We start from the raw sequence: 18,202 nt of genomic DNA on the forward strand, positions 1-18,202 counted from the left end.
CTCTAGACTTCTTTCTGTGGGGTACTCTCAAGAACACAGTTTACACTGCGAGACCACACACACTGGATGATCTTAGGTAGCAAATTGAGCAAGCCTGTGACGCTACTCCGTTGTAAACAATAAAGTTGGCATGTCACTCAGTCGTAATTCGTTATCGACGGGGAATTGCGATGGACGGATACCAGTTTGAACTTTTACCACCTTAAATCGGACCATGAAGCATCTAATACTACTAAAATTGTATTTCTAACTCCTTTCATTAAAGAGATGTTCGGTTTCAAAGCGTATATACATTATTTTGCGACATCCTGTATATACACTCCTGGAAATTGAAATAAGAACACCGTGAATTCATTGTCCCAGGAAGGGGAAACTTTATTGACACATTCCTGGGGTCAGATACATCACATGATCACACTGACAGAACCACAGGCACATAGACACAGGCAACAGAGCATGCACAATGTCGGCAATAGTACTGTGTAATTTTAGCAGCAATGCAGGCTGCTATTCTCCCATGGAGACGATCGTAGAGATGCTGGATGTAGTCCTGTGGAACGGCTTGCCATGCCATTTCCACCTGGCGCCTCAGTTGGACCAGCGTTCGTGCTGGACGTGCAGACCGCGTGAGACGACGCTTCATCCAGTCCCAAACATGCTCAATGGGGGACAGATCCGGAGATCTTGCTGGCCAGGGTAGTTGACTTACACCTTCTAGAGCACGTTGGGTGGCACGGAATACATGCGGACGTGCATTGTCCTGTTGGAACAGCAAGTTCCCTTGCCGGTCTAGGAATGGTAGAACGATGGGTTCGATGACGGTTTGGATGTACCGTGCACTATTCAGTGTCCCCTCGACGATCACCAGTGGTGTACGGCCAGTGTAGGAGATCGCTCCCCACACCATGATGCCGGGTGTTGGCCCTGTGTGCCTCGGTCGTATGCAGTCCTGATTGTGGCGCTCACCTGCACGGCGCCAAACACGCATACGACCATCATTGGCACCAAGGCAGAAGCGACTCTCATCGCTGAAGACGACACGTCTCCATTCGTCCCTCCATTCACGCCTGTCGCGACACCACTGGAGGCGGGCTGCACGATGTTGGGGCGTGAGCGGAAGACGGCCTAACGGTGTGCGGGACCGTAGCCCAGCTTCATGGAGACGGTTGCGAATGGTCCTCGCCGATACCCCAGGAGCAACAGTGTCCCTAATTTGCTGGGAAGTGGCGGTGCGGTCCCCTACGGCACTGCGTAGGATCCTACGGTCTTGGCGTGCATCCGTGCGTCGCTGAGGTCCGGTCCCAGGTCGACGGGCACGTGCACGTTCCGCCGACCACTGGCGACAACATCGATGTACTGTGGAGACCTCACGCCCCACGTGTTGAGCAATTCGGCGGTACGTTCACCCGGCCTCCCGCATGCCCACTATACGCCCTCGCTCAAAGTCCGTCAACTGCACATACGGTTCACGTCCACGCTGTCGCGGCATGCTACCAGTGTTAAAGACTGCGATGGAGCTCCGTATGCCACGGCAAACTGGCTGACACTGACGGCGGCGGTGCACAAATGCTGCGCAGTTAGCGCCATTCGACGGCCAACACCGCGGTTCCTGGTGTGTCCGCTGTGCCGTGCGTGTGATCATTGCTTGTACAGCCCTCTAGCAGTGTCCGGAGCAAGTATGGTGGGTCTGACACACCGGTGTCAATGTGTTCTTTTTTCCATTTCCAGGAGTGTATAAACTGATATTTGGCCAACTGAAACTGCGTGTCTGCTTAAATCCGCTTTAAGTGAATGTATTTTCATTTGCGAATGATTTGTCTGAGATCAGACGGAAGCTGGATGTAATTCCTGCCTTGAGCACACTCTGTGACATCATAGCATAACTATGGAGGATGGATCCGACTGTCTTTATGATGTATGGTGGAAGGATAACACGATACTTGTTAGGTGCACCATCTGCGGCGACTAACTGTTACTACGTGGCGCCACGCTGGAGACTGGCCCTGACTTACGGCTCCTTCTGCTTGTATACTGTAGCTGTGTACCGTATCCAACAACGGACACGGCAAATATGAAGTAAAACAGTACTGAAACTCATGGCTGATCATAATGCCACATTGCGTTACTGAGCAGAGCCCTACGATTAAAGGCCTCCATCTTATTTTTATAAACTAGCTTTCTTAAGCTGTAATAGGATGATAATTTTAACTGGGACACAAAATTAAGCTGTGTACTTGTATAAGAGTTCGTCATAGACAACAAGTAGTTGCACACAGTTCATCAAAGCAGCGCCACGGTATCAGTAGCTGAGGTATTGGAATTCACTGCAATCGCACTTCTAAGTACTTCATTAACAGAAAAATTGTAATGATACAATATTTTCACGAGCATTATAATATGCAGCTTTTCTACAGGAGAACTTTCTCAAATGGATGTCACTTGCAGCGTTCAGTTGCAATGGATAGCTAGTGGCCACTGTTTGTATTGTAAATTTAAGTGTGGAAGGAAGCGTGGGTATTCGTTAGGCAATACTGTTGTGTTGAGTATCAGAGCAGTGAGAAATCCCAGAGTACAGATTAATTCTAGGGGATCAAATTACTAACATGTTGGTTATTGTTGGTTTAGATTTTTCTAAATTGTGGCGGAACGAGTATACAAGGGCTATTCGAAAAGTAAGTATCGACAGGTTGCGAAATGGAAACCACTGTGAAAATAAAAAATAGTTTATTTGCTACAGTTAGCCAGACCTTCCAGCCACTACTCTACATAGTCAACGCTACGACTTAGACATTTGTCGTAGCGTTGTTCCCTCGCCATAGAAGGCAGCTGCCTGTGCTCTCTGCCAATTTTCTACTCTAATTTACAGCTCCTTGTCTGTGTCAAAACATTGTCTTCATAGACAGCAGATCATGTGAGCCAGATGAAACTCATTCGGAGCCACTTATGGGCTGCAGCACACTGGACTCGCATTCGGGAGGACTATGGTTCAAACCCGCGTCCGGCCTACCTGATTTAGGCTTCAGGCAAATGCCAGGATGGTTCCTTTGTAAGGGCATGGCCGACTTCCTTCCCCATCCTTCCCTAATCCAAATGGTTCAAATGGCTCTGAGCACTATGGGACTTAACATCTATGGTCATCAGTCCCCTAGAACTTAGAACTACTTAAACCTAATTAACCTAAGGACAGCACACAACACCCAGCCATCACGAGGCAGAGAAAATCCCTGACCCCGCCGGGAATCGAACCCGTGAACCCGGGCGTGGGAAGCGAGAACGCTACCGCACGACCACGAGATGCGGGCTCCCTAATCCAATGGGACCGATGACCTCGCTGTCTGTCCCCTTCCCCCAAACCAACCAATCAACGGACTGTATTGTTGGTTATCAAACACTTCCCATTGAAAACGATGGAGGCGCATCTTCAGTGCCCCTGCAGAGTGTGGCCAACAATTGTGAAGAAGAAGGAACCGTATAACGGTTATATTACGCGGGCTGAATGAAATCAGGCAAAATCTCTCACCAGGCTCTCATACTTGGCGGGATACACTATTTTGTAGGCATCTTTACGTGCTCACCGTGCGCTCAGAACTGAAAAGAGTGATGTTACTCAATCGAAGGGCATACTAGAGTCACTGCCCAACACCTATGTGCAAAGTTTCATCGGATTTCCACAGTGATTTCCATTTCTTGATCGATCAGAACTTACTTTCCGAATACCCGTCGTATTTACTGATCAGAAATGGTTGCAGAGTCGATACAGTACTACGCTGACTCTACTCGTAGCAGACCAAGACAACACTGATTATATCCGCGGATTTCTCTCTTGCCGGCCGCGGTGGTCTAGCGGTTCTGGCGCTGCAGTCCGGAACCGCGGGACTGCTACGGTCGCAGGTTCGAATCCTGCCTCGGGCATGGGTGTGTGTGGTGTCCTTAGGTTAGTTAGGTTTAAGTAGTTCTAAGTTCTAGGGGACTTATGACCTAAGATGTTGAGTCCCATAGTGCTCAGAGCCATTTGAACCATTTGATTTCTCTCTTCCACGAGTGTTCACTCCCCAGCCAGACACGTTTCCACGATCCACGATAAACGAAGTGCTGGCATCTGCCTGCGGAGCTGATTCCTGAGAACGCTCAGGTGTCACAGTGATCTCCGGCTCACCCTCCTGCAACGAGCTGTCTGCCAACCACACCCGTAATAGATTTTCGCTTTTGCTGTTAATTTAATTAATGGAGCCTTCCTGCAACCATTGTTAAGCCACACAATAATGGTTCGCGTTCCCAAAGTCTGCGTTTTCTGTAGAAGTAAGAGCAGGGGCACTTATTTGCAATCAGCTGTTGAATCTGACAAGTGTAGACCCAGAGAGCAACATAACGCTTGCATTTCATGTCCGTTGTCTCATAAATACAGCAAAGAACAGACCACACTGAGCAGCCACTCCAATCTTGTGATCCCATAGTCGCGTATGTAGAACACAAGAGGTAAAGAAAGAACGACAGTGAATTCTATAAAGACCAAATTAGTCATACATTATGAAAATATGTTATCACGGAACAGTAATAGTCACATGGAGACAGTAGCTCTTACAAGCGCTAGGTCAATGAATTTTTCTATTCCAATGGACATTTTCCTTGATCTGTACAGGCCATGTTTAAATAACAGCTTCCCGCCCTATTCCGAAAGATATTTGAGTTTACCACCTTTTCACCTACTTGTCCTGGTGGAGCGCTATACTTTATCTGGTCAAAAGTATCCGGACATCACTATGTAACGTGGAATGATATCACTGGCGGACGACCTACCAGTATAAACGGAGGCGGGGATTTTTGTATTGTCAGTACAGAAGCAGTAACAGCAGAATGAGTCAGCCACGAGAGCCCAGTGACCTCGAACGTGGTCTAGTCACTGGATGACACCTGAGTAACAAATCCACCAGGGACATTTCAAATCTTCTAAAGCTGTCCAAGTTGACTATTGGTTATGTGACTGTGTAGTGGAAATACGAAGGAATAAGTACAGCTAAACCAAGACCAGTGAGACCTCTTGTACTGACGGACAGCGACAGTCGAGCATTGCGGAGATTGGTCGCAAAAGGTGTATTAAATCAGCGGAGGTGCCACCAGCAGTCCGTGCAGAACAATTGCTGTGCGTAGGGAATTAAAAAGAACGGGGTATTTATCTGTAGTCAACGATAAGCGACGTTCGAGGTGGCGAAAAGAGCGACTTCAGTGGACAACGGATATCTGGAAACGAGTGTTTTGGAGCGAAGAATACCCTGTGGCAATTCGATGAAAGGGTTTGGGCTTGAAGAGTGTCACGAGAACGCAACTGTTGTCATGTGTGGTGTCGTCAGTGAAATATGGAGGAGGTGCTGTTACGGTATGGGGTGTTTTACTTCGTTAGGGTGCGGTCCGCTCATTTCATTTAAGAAAACGCTAAGTACAGAAGAATGTGGCCACATTTTACAGCATTACAGTAGAGGAACAGTTCGGAGACGATGATAGCTTGTACCCGTGTGACAGCGGACCCTGTCACAAATCAGGATCTATGAGGCAATGGTTTGCTGACAATAACGTTCCTGACATAGACTGGTCTGCCCAAGATGCCGGATCTGAAACCAATGGAACATCTATGGGACGAGTTAGGACGCCGACTTTGCTCCATGCCCCTGCGTCCAACATGCCTACCTTCTCTCACTTCGGCTTTTGAGGAAGAATGAGCTGCCATACCTCCACAGACATTAAGACACGCCATTTAAAGTACCCACAGCAGAGTTCAAGATGGATGCGTTCTATTTCAATATCCACTAATGGGAGACCAGATACTCTCCAAAAATGGTTCAAATGGCTCTGAGCACTATGGGACTTAACATCTGTGGTCATCGGTCCCCTAGAACTTAGAACTGCTTAAACCTAACTAACCTAAGGACATCACACACATCCATGCCCGAGGCAGGATTCGAACCTGCGACCGTAAGGGTCGCGCTGTTCCCGACTGAAATGCCTAGAACCGCTCGGCCACTCCGGCCGCCAGATACTCTCCATCATACAGTACATGAATGAGAAAGATAGGGCCGGAACCTTATTTTAATGTCCACTAATACATAACCGTCCGCAGCTCGTGGTCTTGCGGTAGCCTTCTCGCACACGGGGTCCCGGGTTCGATTCCCGGCGGGGTCAGGGATTTTCCCTTCCTCGAGATGACTGGGTGTTGTTGTGTCGTCTTCATCATCATCATTCATCCCAATTACAGTCGGAGGAAGGCAATGGCAAACCACCTCCGTTAGGAACTTGTCTAGTACGGCGGTGCGGTTTTCCAGCATCGTCCCCTATTTTCCTCGGAGTATGGGACCTCATAATCATCAATAGATGACCACATACTTTTGATCATATAGTGCATAAACAAGAGAGATATAGGAGGAACCTTATAGAAAAGGAACCACCCAAAAATTATTGAGAACTGATTTAGGGAAACCCCGCGTAGCTGGACACGTTTGGAATCCAACTCCCCCCGCATCTACCGTGTGTCTTTACCCACTGCGCCACCTCGATCGGTCGCGAACCATCACTTCTTGAATGTCTATCAGTAAAACACACCTCTGTGAACTTTTTATAACATACTTCACCTGCCTTCAACGGTTCCGTGTGGCTGCACATCCTGAGAAATGGTGGAACAGATTTCAGCGCCGGCAGTACTTAGGAAAAGGGAATCTAGATAAGCATCGTCGTGGCCCGGTGAAAGGTGGGCGGTCTTACAAAGAGTGGGCGCGCGGCAGAAGGCGAGCGCGGGCCAGCCTCGGCCCGAATCGCAGCTGGGGCCGGCGTGTCCCGTGTCCGCTGGGGGCGCTGCCGGTATCCTGAGATCTGCAGCGGCGCGCCCAAAGGCCGCCGCCGATTTATGTCTTGTCCGGCCGGCGACACGGCGGCTGTGTGCGCGTCTTGGGCAACTGAGGCGGACTCGAACTGGGACGCGTGGGACGGCCCCGGACGCCCCCCTCCTGGACCTTCCGTCGCGTCGCTCTTCCCAGCTGGGGCGCTGTTTTCGTCGGTCTTCTGACTGGTTTGATGTACCCGCAATGACTCTTGAGCCAACCTGTTCACCTGATAGCTGCACTGATACCCAACATTTCCAATTACTTGCAGGATATCGAGTTGTTGACATTGTCGACCAGAAGATAAGCGATCTGTGGAAAATTTTTTATTTCTGTTACGGACTGAATTTATGTTACGGACTGAAAACCAATAAAGTCAAGATCGCACATGCAGTCTTCTTTATTTGAATGGATTACTCATTTCGACTAACAATCTAGCCACCTTCAGATAATAAACACTCTTTATTAGTGTTGGAGCCATTACGGCTTCACACATTGTTAAAAGCTTTCTTAAAATGACAACATCCGTAAATGACATCGTTAAAAACAGCTTTTCGTCTTACGTGGCCAGTGTAATTTAACGATGGCCATAAAACAAAAACGGTGTGCCGTTAAAACATCGTAACTGACACAATCATTATTTACATCACCTCATAAATAAGATCATCATATATGTGTTGCTGTAACGTGGTACATTTGAATAGTATGGCAGCTGATGGCTATAAAAACGTTCTTGAACGTTCAAGAACGTTATAATGGGCAACAAGAACGCTGTAATGCGCATCAGCTGCCATGCTATCCAAATCAGGAAAACTCATGTGCGGTCTTAACTTCATGGATTTTCAATCCCCAACACAAACTTAAAAGAATGTTCGGTGTATTCCACTGATCGTCTCTTCCAACAGTTTTTGTTGTCTATGATTTCGAATAGTACGAGGGTTGCCCAGAAAGTAATGCGCCGCATTTTCTTCTTCAACAATTCTTTATTGAACATAATGATAATTACACATACTAAGGTAAGGTGTTTTATCTACACACCCTATTTTCCACGTACTCTCCATCCCGTCCTATGGCCTTCCTCCAGCGTTAAAAAAAGGCGTGTGTGCCCTTCGGTACCAGTGCTTGTCCTGATGGCGGAGCCAGCGCTTCACCGTGTGAATCACCTCCTCATCGTCCTCAAAATGTGGCATCCCTTAATGGCCCATACAAGTGGAAGTCCGAGGGGCCGGGTCAGTTGTATCAGCTGTGACAGCCGTGGATGGTCTCCCCGTCCGCCGCAAATTGTGGAGCTCCGTCGAACCGCTTTCTGATGACCTCACCCTCCGTGCCCAGCGACTAACTGTACTTCTGTTAACAGCAGATGCTCCATAGACTTTGCAAAAAGCGTATGTGAATATTCCCCACAGTTTCTTTCTCTGCAGTGAGAAATTCAATGACGGTACGTTGCTTGTAACGTACACCACCTATACACGCCACTTGTGAAACTGTTCTGCAGCAACGCTATCTGTCGGAAGTGACGGCAACTTGGCGCGCTCACTCATGAGACTTCAAATAACACATGCCTAACGTTTCGCATGGGTACTATTGTTTCCAACTGAGAAAAAAAATGCAGTGCATTACTTTCTGAGCAACCCTCGTACATTGGAACTTTTAAAGTTATTCCCTAATGTCTTAACTCGTGTTCTATCTTCCTGTCTGTTCTTTTGATCTATGTTTCCCACATATTCCTATACTCCCGGATTCTGCATAGAATCGCCGCATATGTTATCAGCCCACTTAAATTTCAGCTTACTCCTATAATATTGCACCTCAAAAGGTTCTTTTGTTGTTTCGCATGATCGAGTGTGAATAAGAAAACCGCACTATAAGAAATTGATAGCCTCCTACCGTGAGCACGTGCAGGGGTTGGACAAAAATATGGAAACACCACGAGAAAGTCATGCTTTAACTTAAATGCAGATGTTAGCCGACCCTATAAGTTGCGCTGTTTTATTTGCCCCCGAGTCAATTATATCGAAGCTACGTGAATTCGGATGTGGGGAAACCTTTGATGCTCGTATGGAGAGAGCATCCGTAACAAAGGTAGCCAAACGGTTTGGTGTTTCAAGAGTCACAGTATCGAAGATTTATACCACATACAGGGAAAGCGGGAAAAATGGTTCAAATGGCTCTAAGCACTATGGGACTTAACATCTGAGGTCATCAGTCCCCTACACTTAAACCTAACTAACCTAAGGACATCACACACCTCCATGCCCGAGGCAGGATTCGAACCTGCGACCGTAGCACCAGCGCGGCTCCGGACTGAAGCGCCTAGAACCGCTTGGCCACATCGGTCGGCCAAAAGAGGAAAAACATCATTTGCTAAATCAGAGCGTGGATGAAAGTACGTGGTGAGTGATTGTGACGTACAGTCATTGAAGACGGCTGTGACGAAAGATAAGAGGACGATAGCTGCAGAAGTCACTTCAGAACTGAATGTCGCTCTCCTGAACCCTGTCGGCACTACAACAACACCAAGGGAGCTCCATTAGCAGGGAATGGTAGGGCGAACTGGAACATGGTAGGGCGAACTGGAATTCCAACCACATATCAGCGATGCAATGGCCCGTAAGAGGTAAACGTGGTGTCGAAGCCATAAAACGTGACTATAGAGCAATGGAAGAATGTCATTTGGTCGGTTGAGTCTTGTTTCACAGTTTCCATCTTCTGACCGAGATAGGTCCCGAGAGTGAAACATTAGCGGCGGTTCGGTGATGATTCGAGCGGCGGTATATTGGTATCCCATGCTCTCCACGCTTAGTCTGCAAGGTCGCATTACTGCCAATGACTACGTGACAATTCCGGCTGATCAGGTCCATCCCATGGTGCCATGTTTGTTCCTCAATTATGACGTTGTGTTCAGAGACCACAGTGCCTCTGTTCACTCAACTCGCATTGTCCAGGACAAGTTCTGTGGGCTCTAGGGTCAATAGTCGCATTTCCCATGGCCACCACCATTACTGTATCTCAGGACTGTTGAGCCTTTGTTGTCTACTTTGGAGAGATGTTTGCATGGTCGCTATCCACCTTTATCATCGTTGTTTGAATTTTACACTATTTTGCAGGAAGAATGGTATAAGATTCTCTTGAAAGCCGTACAGATCGTGTATTTATCCATTGGAAGACGACTGGAAGCTGTTTTGAAAGCGAATGGTCTCCAGCACCGTACTAAGCGCTGTAATGTGTTGTATTTGTGATGTTTCCATATTTTTTTCTGCTACGAGTATGGATTACGTGCATGAAACATATCAATACTCATAGAAGAGAAACATAGTAGAAATACATAAGTAAACGACTTGCACAGGATCCAATTGGTGAGCCACAATGTAGGACTCTCATCTACTGTTCCGCTTACAAAAACTCTACTGAATTACAAGTAAATTAGTGTCTCCGTTTGAACCCCTAAGCGGGACAACCGAGAGTAGCACCAAATACGAGAACAGTGAGCCGTTGTTGGTACCGACGGCCTACTTGCAAAGTAATTCTCAGCTAGACCTGTCGGAGGCAGGTATTACACATACAGATGAAGACTGAGTTTAATTATTTCAGTGACTTTATGGCAGCGACGTGACGTAAAGCGTTCGGACAAAGAATACCACGTCTTGGAAAGCTTCCAGCTAAGACACAGGACTGGTTGCTTTTCACGTAACTGATCTCATTAAGGTGATACGACCTACACACATCCGTGCTAGACACTGACGCCAAACGCTGTTGAAGTTAATAAGAAAACCGTAATATGTGGAAATTTGAGAAGTAGGTCAGGAATGTCACTCGGAAGAGAGATCAAATTGTACAACACATAACACTGCAGAAACTTTCGAAGAATTCCCAAGTTTTCCCTAAACCAGTTGCTGTTGCTTATTTCCCCTTGCCGTGAGTTACTGGAAAGCCTACACTTGTGTGTTCGCCACAGAGAGAGGGAATTTCATAGAATTTAGTACAGAAAGCATTTCAGTGACATTAAAGTAACCACAGCCTGTTTTCAACGTCGACGAACAATAATCTCTCACAGACGGAAGGTGGCAGCACTAGCAGTAGAGGGTATATAAAGGGTGTCACGTGGACGCGGAAAACAGTGCAATTGTTGTCGTAATGTGGAAACGAAGCTATTATCTAACGTCCAAAAGGGCATGATCATTGCGTTTCAAGCCAAGTTAGAAATCATTTCCGAAACGGCCAAGTCTATAAACTATTCGCGTGCCGCCTTGGTTAAAATATATAGTGCATGGCAAAATGGCGCTATCCAAAAGCGGCGCCGAGACACCTGTGATTCACCATGAGCCATACATGACAGGGGTGAACTACTGCTGCCGAGACGTGTGCAGGCGAACAGACGTGGAACTATTGAGCAGCTGACCACACAGATTACCAACGGGCTTCAAACAGTGCCTCTTCAACGAACATTCAGCGAACGTTGCTGCCTATGGACCTCAGCAACAGGCACATGGTTCATCCACGCATACTGACTGCTATTCATCGGCGACGAAGGCTGAAATTTCCACGCCAGCACCGCAACTAGAGGTCCTCTCAGTGGCGACTGGTGGTATTTCCAGATGAATCACTTTTTATGTTCCGTCGGAAAGATGGAAGTTGACGTGTAATGACCCTACGAGAATCGTCGTAAGTGTCCAGGGCAGAGGAGAGAGCATTATGGTCTGGGAAACTTGTTCAGGTTATTCCCTGGGAGAGCTCGTTATTCTGGAAGGTACAATGGATCAACACGAGTATGCATCTGTCGTTGGGGCCATGTCCACTCCTACATGCAGTTTGTTTTTTCCTCGGGACGAGGCAGGACAAGCAACGTCCGACACAGCTCGCAGTTTACGTGCGTGGTTCGAAGAGCACGCGGATGAGTTTGCCGTACTCCCACGGCCACCAAAGTCGCAGGATTTAAACCCAATCGAGAATGTGTGGGACCACCACTACCGAGCTGTTTCTGCACCAGACAGCACAGCTGGCCACGGCGCTGGAGTCGGCATGGCTCCACAACCCTGTCGGTACCTTCCAGAACCTCACTAACTCACTTTCTGCAAGTTCACGCCGCAAAAGGTGGTTATTCAGGCTTTCGACAGGTGATCACATCAATGTGACTGGACCGCGTATAAACCGTCTTCCTTTTTATTGATTTTATAAGTGATTTACTTCACAACGCACAAATATTTTTTTCTTTCTTACACTTATAAACTATAGAAAGTCTTCCAATCCATATGTGGCATACAGAAAACCAGTGCTTAACAGTGTTGGCTAAAAACAGTCTTGATTGCAATTTTATTTTTTATTTTTCAACGACGCGTTTCGCCTTATTTAGGCATCTTCAGGTTATCTTTTCTAGATGGACGCGAGAGATATCAAGATCTGCATAAGGCGTTCCCGTTCACAGGAGCTCCTGTGAATGGGAATGCGTTATGCAGATCTTGGTGTCTCTCGCGTCCATCTAGAAAAGATAACCTGAAGATGCCTAAATAAGGCGAAACGCGTCGTTGAAAAATAAAAACCTAAAATTGCAATCAAGACTGCTTTTAACCAATACTTATAAACTATGCAGATAGGCTATGGCATAGTGACTTCTGCGAGCATTCACTCCACTAACATGTAGTACCAGAATAAACCTGTTGTGTCGTATGTGATAACCAGTTGTGATTAGTTAAACGGAACTGTTTAGTGAACCAAACATCGTTTTTCAATAATTGCGTATCGGTGGAGTACCATTAAGAAGTCTCACCTAGTACAGAAAATGAAATTCTAAGAGAACTGCTTCATGAAACACAATCTACGGGGTTTACAGTGGAAACGCGGAAGAACACTCCCTCCCGCCGGAGGTTCGAGTCCTCCCTCGCGCATGGGTGTGTGTGTTGTTCTTAGCATAAGTTAGTTTAAGTTGTGTGTAAGTCTAGGGACCGATGACCTCAGCAGTCAGGAATTCACACACATTTGAACATTTGGAGAACACCGTAATGCTGCGATTTATTTCTGACTTTCATCCTAAGTCTCAAACCACGCATACAAAATATCTAACCCCTGAACAGAAAAACAATTCGGTACCAGCAGTTTTCATGTTGTTAAACTAAATGGAATCACAAGGCGAATGAGTTTCTCTTCCTCTCTCTTACAGTAGTAGATGCGACAGCAGAAATGAGGATCACTCTATTTATCACAAATTTTTTACTCGGTACAAATATGTTTTAGACATCTAAACTAGAAGAGATTTAGTGTTATCTACGAAAAAATACAGTTGCGTCTCTCTGTTTCCTGAACCAAATATCGTTTATCAATATTTAAGTGTCGATGGAGCAACATTAAGAAGTCTCACCTAGTACTGAAAATGAAATTCTAAAAAAAGCACACATTTTACCGTTTTGCATTTAACTCAGTCAGGCATTAACTTTGTCATTGCTAGAAACTACTGCAACGTGAATATTCAATCATGATTGTTTAAAATCGTCAAATGTGCATGCAGAGAGGCATGTCATGTTTCCAAATTATGGTACTGCTGCGTTTACTCTACCCTCTCCGGCGAGTCAATACGGGGCGATGGACCGGCTCGTCTGAATGAAGTATTATTTGAACGTGGGTAATTACAAACACGGCAGTCACTGCGATTACTGCTGTTTGAACCGTTAATCTATTACTCCCTCACTGTATCATCAGTCAGCAGTCGTTCTGATTAATTTAGCAAACAAGTTATGTGATCGTTTGTACGTTCTTCACATTGCATTATACAATGCGTGATACCTTCACAACGCAAAACTCGCAAATTTGTTACATGTAGGTAAATTCGGCTTTGATAATATATTGTAGTCTTCGAAAGTGTAATAACTAATTTTCTAGTGTATGATTTGCCACTGTAAAGTACCATTGATAGTATGCGTTCCAATTCTGCCTCCCTGAAATGAATTATTTGATGTCCATGCTTAGGGTTCGGGGTCTTCAAAGACCTTATTTCGAAAATGCAACGAAGTTCTTGATTTACTTTGTAGACGATATGTGTTGGTGTATTGAGAGAAGCAAGGAGTTACACCTCTCACCATTTCCTCTGCCATCTGATGATCTCCCCTGCGAATCTTCTGAACCCTGGACTGTGGAGACATTGAACATCTTCTCTTACAGCAGGTAATCCGATTGTTAAAATAACTGCACTAATTAACGGAACAGGGTGTAATCTCACTACCCTCCTTGCTACTTCCATATATAGTCCCATCACACAATGTCTTTTCTGAAGATTTGAGATGAGCGAAGATTGCAATAAACTTTCTAATTTACTTATCTTGCCATGCTGAGATAGCTCCAGTTCTTCTTGTCTAGTTTACTTATCTTGTCATGTTGAGATAGCTCTAGTTCTTCTTGTCTAGGGGTTTGATTTTTGAAGCTGAAAAATGTCACATCAGGTCCTCATGGTTGGTAGGAACTAAATGAATTCGAAGATCGTTGCTGCAGTATTTTTTTTACTTAAATATATTTCCTCATGTTTTAGGTTATCATACAGTATTTTGATTTTTCACATTAATAAAGAAATAACAATCTTCCAAAGGGCTTACAACTTTTCTTAACAAATGAATTTCTACTAGCTTTAGTTACGTTACTAATTTCGATTATTATTTCATAAATCAATCCACAAATAAATATAAAAACAGTACAGAATTACGTAATTAAAAACAGAAATTTTAAGTGTTCCAATAATTCGTAATTTCAAATGTTTCTAGAAAAATTATTTTAACTGTACATTCGGAACTAGTACTTATCGATTATAACATCGTGATAAAATATTTTATACATTAATTCCTTCTCATAAATTTTAGCTTGAAATATAACATACTGTGTATAAAATTGTATGAAAGTTTTCAGAAAAGCAACTGAGATAATACTGACCTGTCCAAAATTTTAAAAGCAGTACTGGTATCGACAACTAATGTTGAGGAAAAGTAATGCTAGAGGAGGATGTCCCTACAGAACAGTAACAGACAGACAACTGTAATTAAATCAGTTACAGTCTTGATAAAGCAATGAAATGCGAAGCAGTCTCGTTACAAAAAGAGAAAATGTGCCAGATCACAAATTTAGACTATACGGCATTCTGCAGGCTTACTGTGCGGAAAACCAAATGTGCATGAAAAGACGCATAAACAAATGAAAAATAATGTCAACTTGTTCAGTCTAAAAAAAAGAGAGTATTGATCAGGAGCGCAGAGATGAATCTTCAGAATTTAGAATCACGAACGAAGATCATAATCCACTAGTGTAAACACGCAGGCAGAGGCAGAACATCAAAGCTTACCGTCCTAACAGTGATGTAATTACAATGCTGATTTCTTGCAATGGAAACGACATATTTGCATCTTAATCACGGTCGGATTTGCCACAAGCATTGTACCGCGAGTATCTTGACAAAATTTGAACGTAAGAGTACATGGTTGCTTTCCAAACCAACACAAGTATCGCAAAAAATCGACAACTACCGCTCTTCTGCTAGTCAAGACGTGATGTCTACCAAGAACTACAATGAACTGAGATTAACAGAGCACCTATACGTAGTTCTGGTTCCTCAGACGTCACACAGCAAAGTGCTTCATCTGTTTGAAAGAGGTTAGTGTAGCGAATTCGACAGGGAGCAGAAATGCGGATGGTTGCAATAACTTTCTGCAGAGGGCAGTTCTTCCCGCCCAACGTTCGGGTTGGTGGTCCTGGGTGGCCACTGTTCTCTGAACGCAAGAGGGATCAGCCTCCCTATGCGCTGTTGTTGCCTTGGCTTGAATATGAAATTAAGGCCCCGGTAACTTCCGTAAATTTAAGCCCTCCTATGTATTTTATTAATTATACGATTGGTGATCATGAACATTGCTCTACTTCCACCATTCGATAGTCCTCTACTTAGGAAAGTTTCAGTTGACTGGAAAAATTATTTCAATGTGTAAATAAGCAGATTAAATGCATCAACTCTTTAATTAATTGATTTACTGGTCTGTGCCTCCAATAATTCAACCCGTAACTGCATAAAAAAACACCTCGCGCGTTCAGGTATCACTGCGCGAGTGTGATCCGCGAGGAGAAAAGATTCTACGTTAGCAGCAATCTTATTGGCTGCGTAACATATTAATACGCGGATCGGCGGAAGCAGAATTTGGTCCGTTTCTAAGACAGCGCCATCTCGTAGTGCGGAGACGGACGAGCGCTGCGCCTGCGCTGTTGTGCTTAGCGGGGCGCGCTCTAGTGGGAAAGTTGTGTACGCGCTGACTACGCGGAACTATGTACACAACAGAATTACAAACGTGGGAAGTAGGCGCGAATACAAACATAAAATAAAAGAAAACGTCAATTACTTTCTGCATAATAACAAATAGAAAACAGGAATTATACTCATTTACTTATATCTCACTGAGAGAAAATGGCTCTGAGCACTGTGGGACTTAACATCTGACGTCAGCAGGCCACTGAGAGAGAAGAAGAAAGCAGATTTGTTGTTACTGTTATTCACGTTTCGGTTCTAATGGACTACTCAATGAACGTCAAATGACAGTTCCAAAGCTTGATTTGAGATTTCCTTTGTGGCCGCGTTACTTTCGTTCCATCAAAATGAGTTGTTTCCCGCTTGTTAGAGTGAGTTCTTCCAGTTTTAATGAGTGTTTCTTTCCAGTCTTGAATTTATTTCCTAAGTTTTTTTCTGTAAGGTGTAACAAGTTGTGTTATTGCTGTTTTCATCACATCTTCTTTTACCATACCGAACCCTTTTACTGTTACATCTTAACTTGTACTGCGACTCGAAGAATTCTCCATCATTCTATTCAATCTGCTTGGTTCCATTCCTTTAGTATACCCGTAGCATTTTAGCCTTCGTTTTTTCACTTCGGAATAAATGTCGGTAAACCTTTCATTCTCTTTAATTGCTGATTGTCTGTATATTCCATCGTCAGTATAATTTAGACCTAATTGTGCGTAATTATGTATCGTTCTCTCTTTTGTATTGCCGGCCGCGGTGGTCTAGCGGTTCTAGGCGCTCAGTCCGGAGCCGCGGGACTGCTACGGTCGCAGGTTCGAATCCTGCCTCGGGCATGGATGTGTGTGATGTCCTTAGGTTAGTTAAGTTTAAGTAGTTCTAAGTTCTAGGGGACTGATGACCATAGATGTTAAGTCCCATAGTGCTCAGAGCCATTTAAACCATTTTTTCTCTTTTGTATTCAATGTCTCTCTCTCAGTTTAAAATGAGTGTTTCAGTCCCATAAAGACATCCCGATTTGGTGACTATGTTGTAGCACCTCAGATATGTGTATTTTGTTATTAAGTTTAGCAAGTACTTGCGGGACATGTGAGTCCTGCATAACATCGGCTGACGCCCTTGTCGGGTGTACTGTTAACATCTCCTCACCTGGTATATTAAGCCCGTCAAGTTTTCGTGTGATTCTAATAGGACTCCATAAACCACGCCCTCCAAATGCTACCACAGAAAAAAGGCAGTGGTTCTAAGACAGAGGTGGCAATATGCTATGATTCTCGTGGTGCTATCGTAAGGCACCACTCGTGCGCTGCCCCTAGAGTGAATGTCAGCATGGCTAGAGCGATAGTTTGCTGTTGAGCCGACAAAAGACTTTTTATTCAGAGATTGAAAATGCTTGTTATGTTCTACATGACTGCTTCTCAAAAGATAAGTAAATGTGTTCGATTATTCAATTATAGCAATATCTATTGATATTCTGTAGTGTGCGCAGCTACCCAAGTCTGTCTCCTGCTTACTTGTCTACGAGCTACTATTGTGACCAGCAGAGATACAATAGTCCCAATGTCTTAGGTGCTCTGTCTATTCGTTGAATGTGGTTTTCGGAAATGGTTTCGTTTCATTCCTATCCTCTGTTTTTCCGGGCATCCTCAGCAACACACTGTCACAGCCATATAAAACAATGGAATATATATATATATATATATATATATATATATATATATAAAATATGTATAATATAATATAATATAATATATATAATTCTGTTGTTTTACATAATAGCGATATAGTGATATCAAAAGCTTCGAGTGTTGCTGAGAACCCCCGGAAAAGAGAGGATAGGAAACATACGAAACATGTATGTATACATATAATACGAGGTGTCCCTCCTAACAGTGGTCAGCCGTTTTTTTTCTGGAGTTTCAGAAGATGTTTCGTTTTCGCAATCTGTAACTAGAGTTACTCGAAAGAAATACTGTTCATTATGTCTTTCATGCGACGGCCATTGTCGACGAACAAAATGATTTTTAAAGCGGATTTTGCGCGCCTATTTGACAGAGTCGTCCCAAATTAGTTCAGTCTGAAATTC

The 18,202-nt window shown here is 44.6% G+C and overlaps 1 protein-coding gene across 2 annotated transcripts in view; it reads right to left on the bottom strand.

The window, feature by feature from the left end:
* Positions 1–18,202, bottom strand: part of LOC126162202 (cysteine-rich secretory protein 2-like) — a 236,938-nt gene that overhangs the window by 119,219 nt on the left and 99,517 nt on the right. The window lies entirely within an intron of this gene.

This window comes from Schistocerca cancellata, chromosome 2 (assembly GCF_023864275.1).
Source record: "Schistocerca cancellata isolate TAMUIC-IGC-003103 chromosome 2, iqSchCanc2.1, whole genome shotgun sequence".
NCBI lineage: Eukaryota > Metazoa > Arthropoda > Insecta > Orthoptera > Acrididae > Schistocerca > Schistocerca cancellata.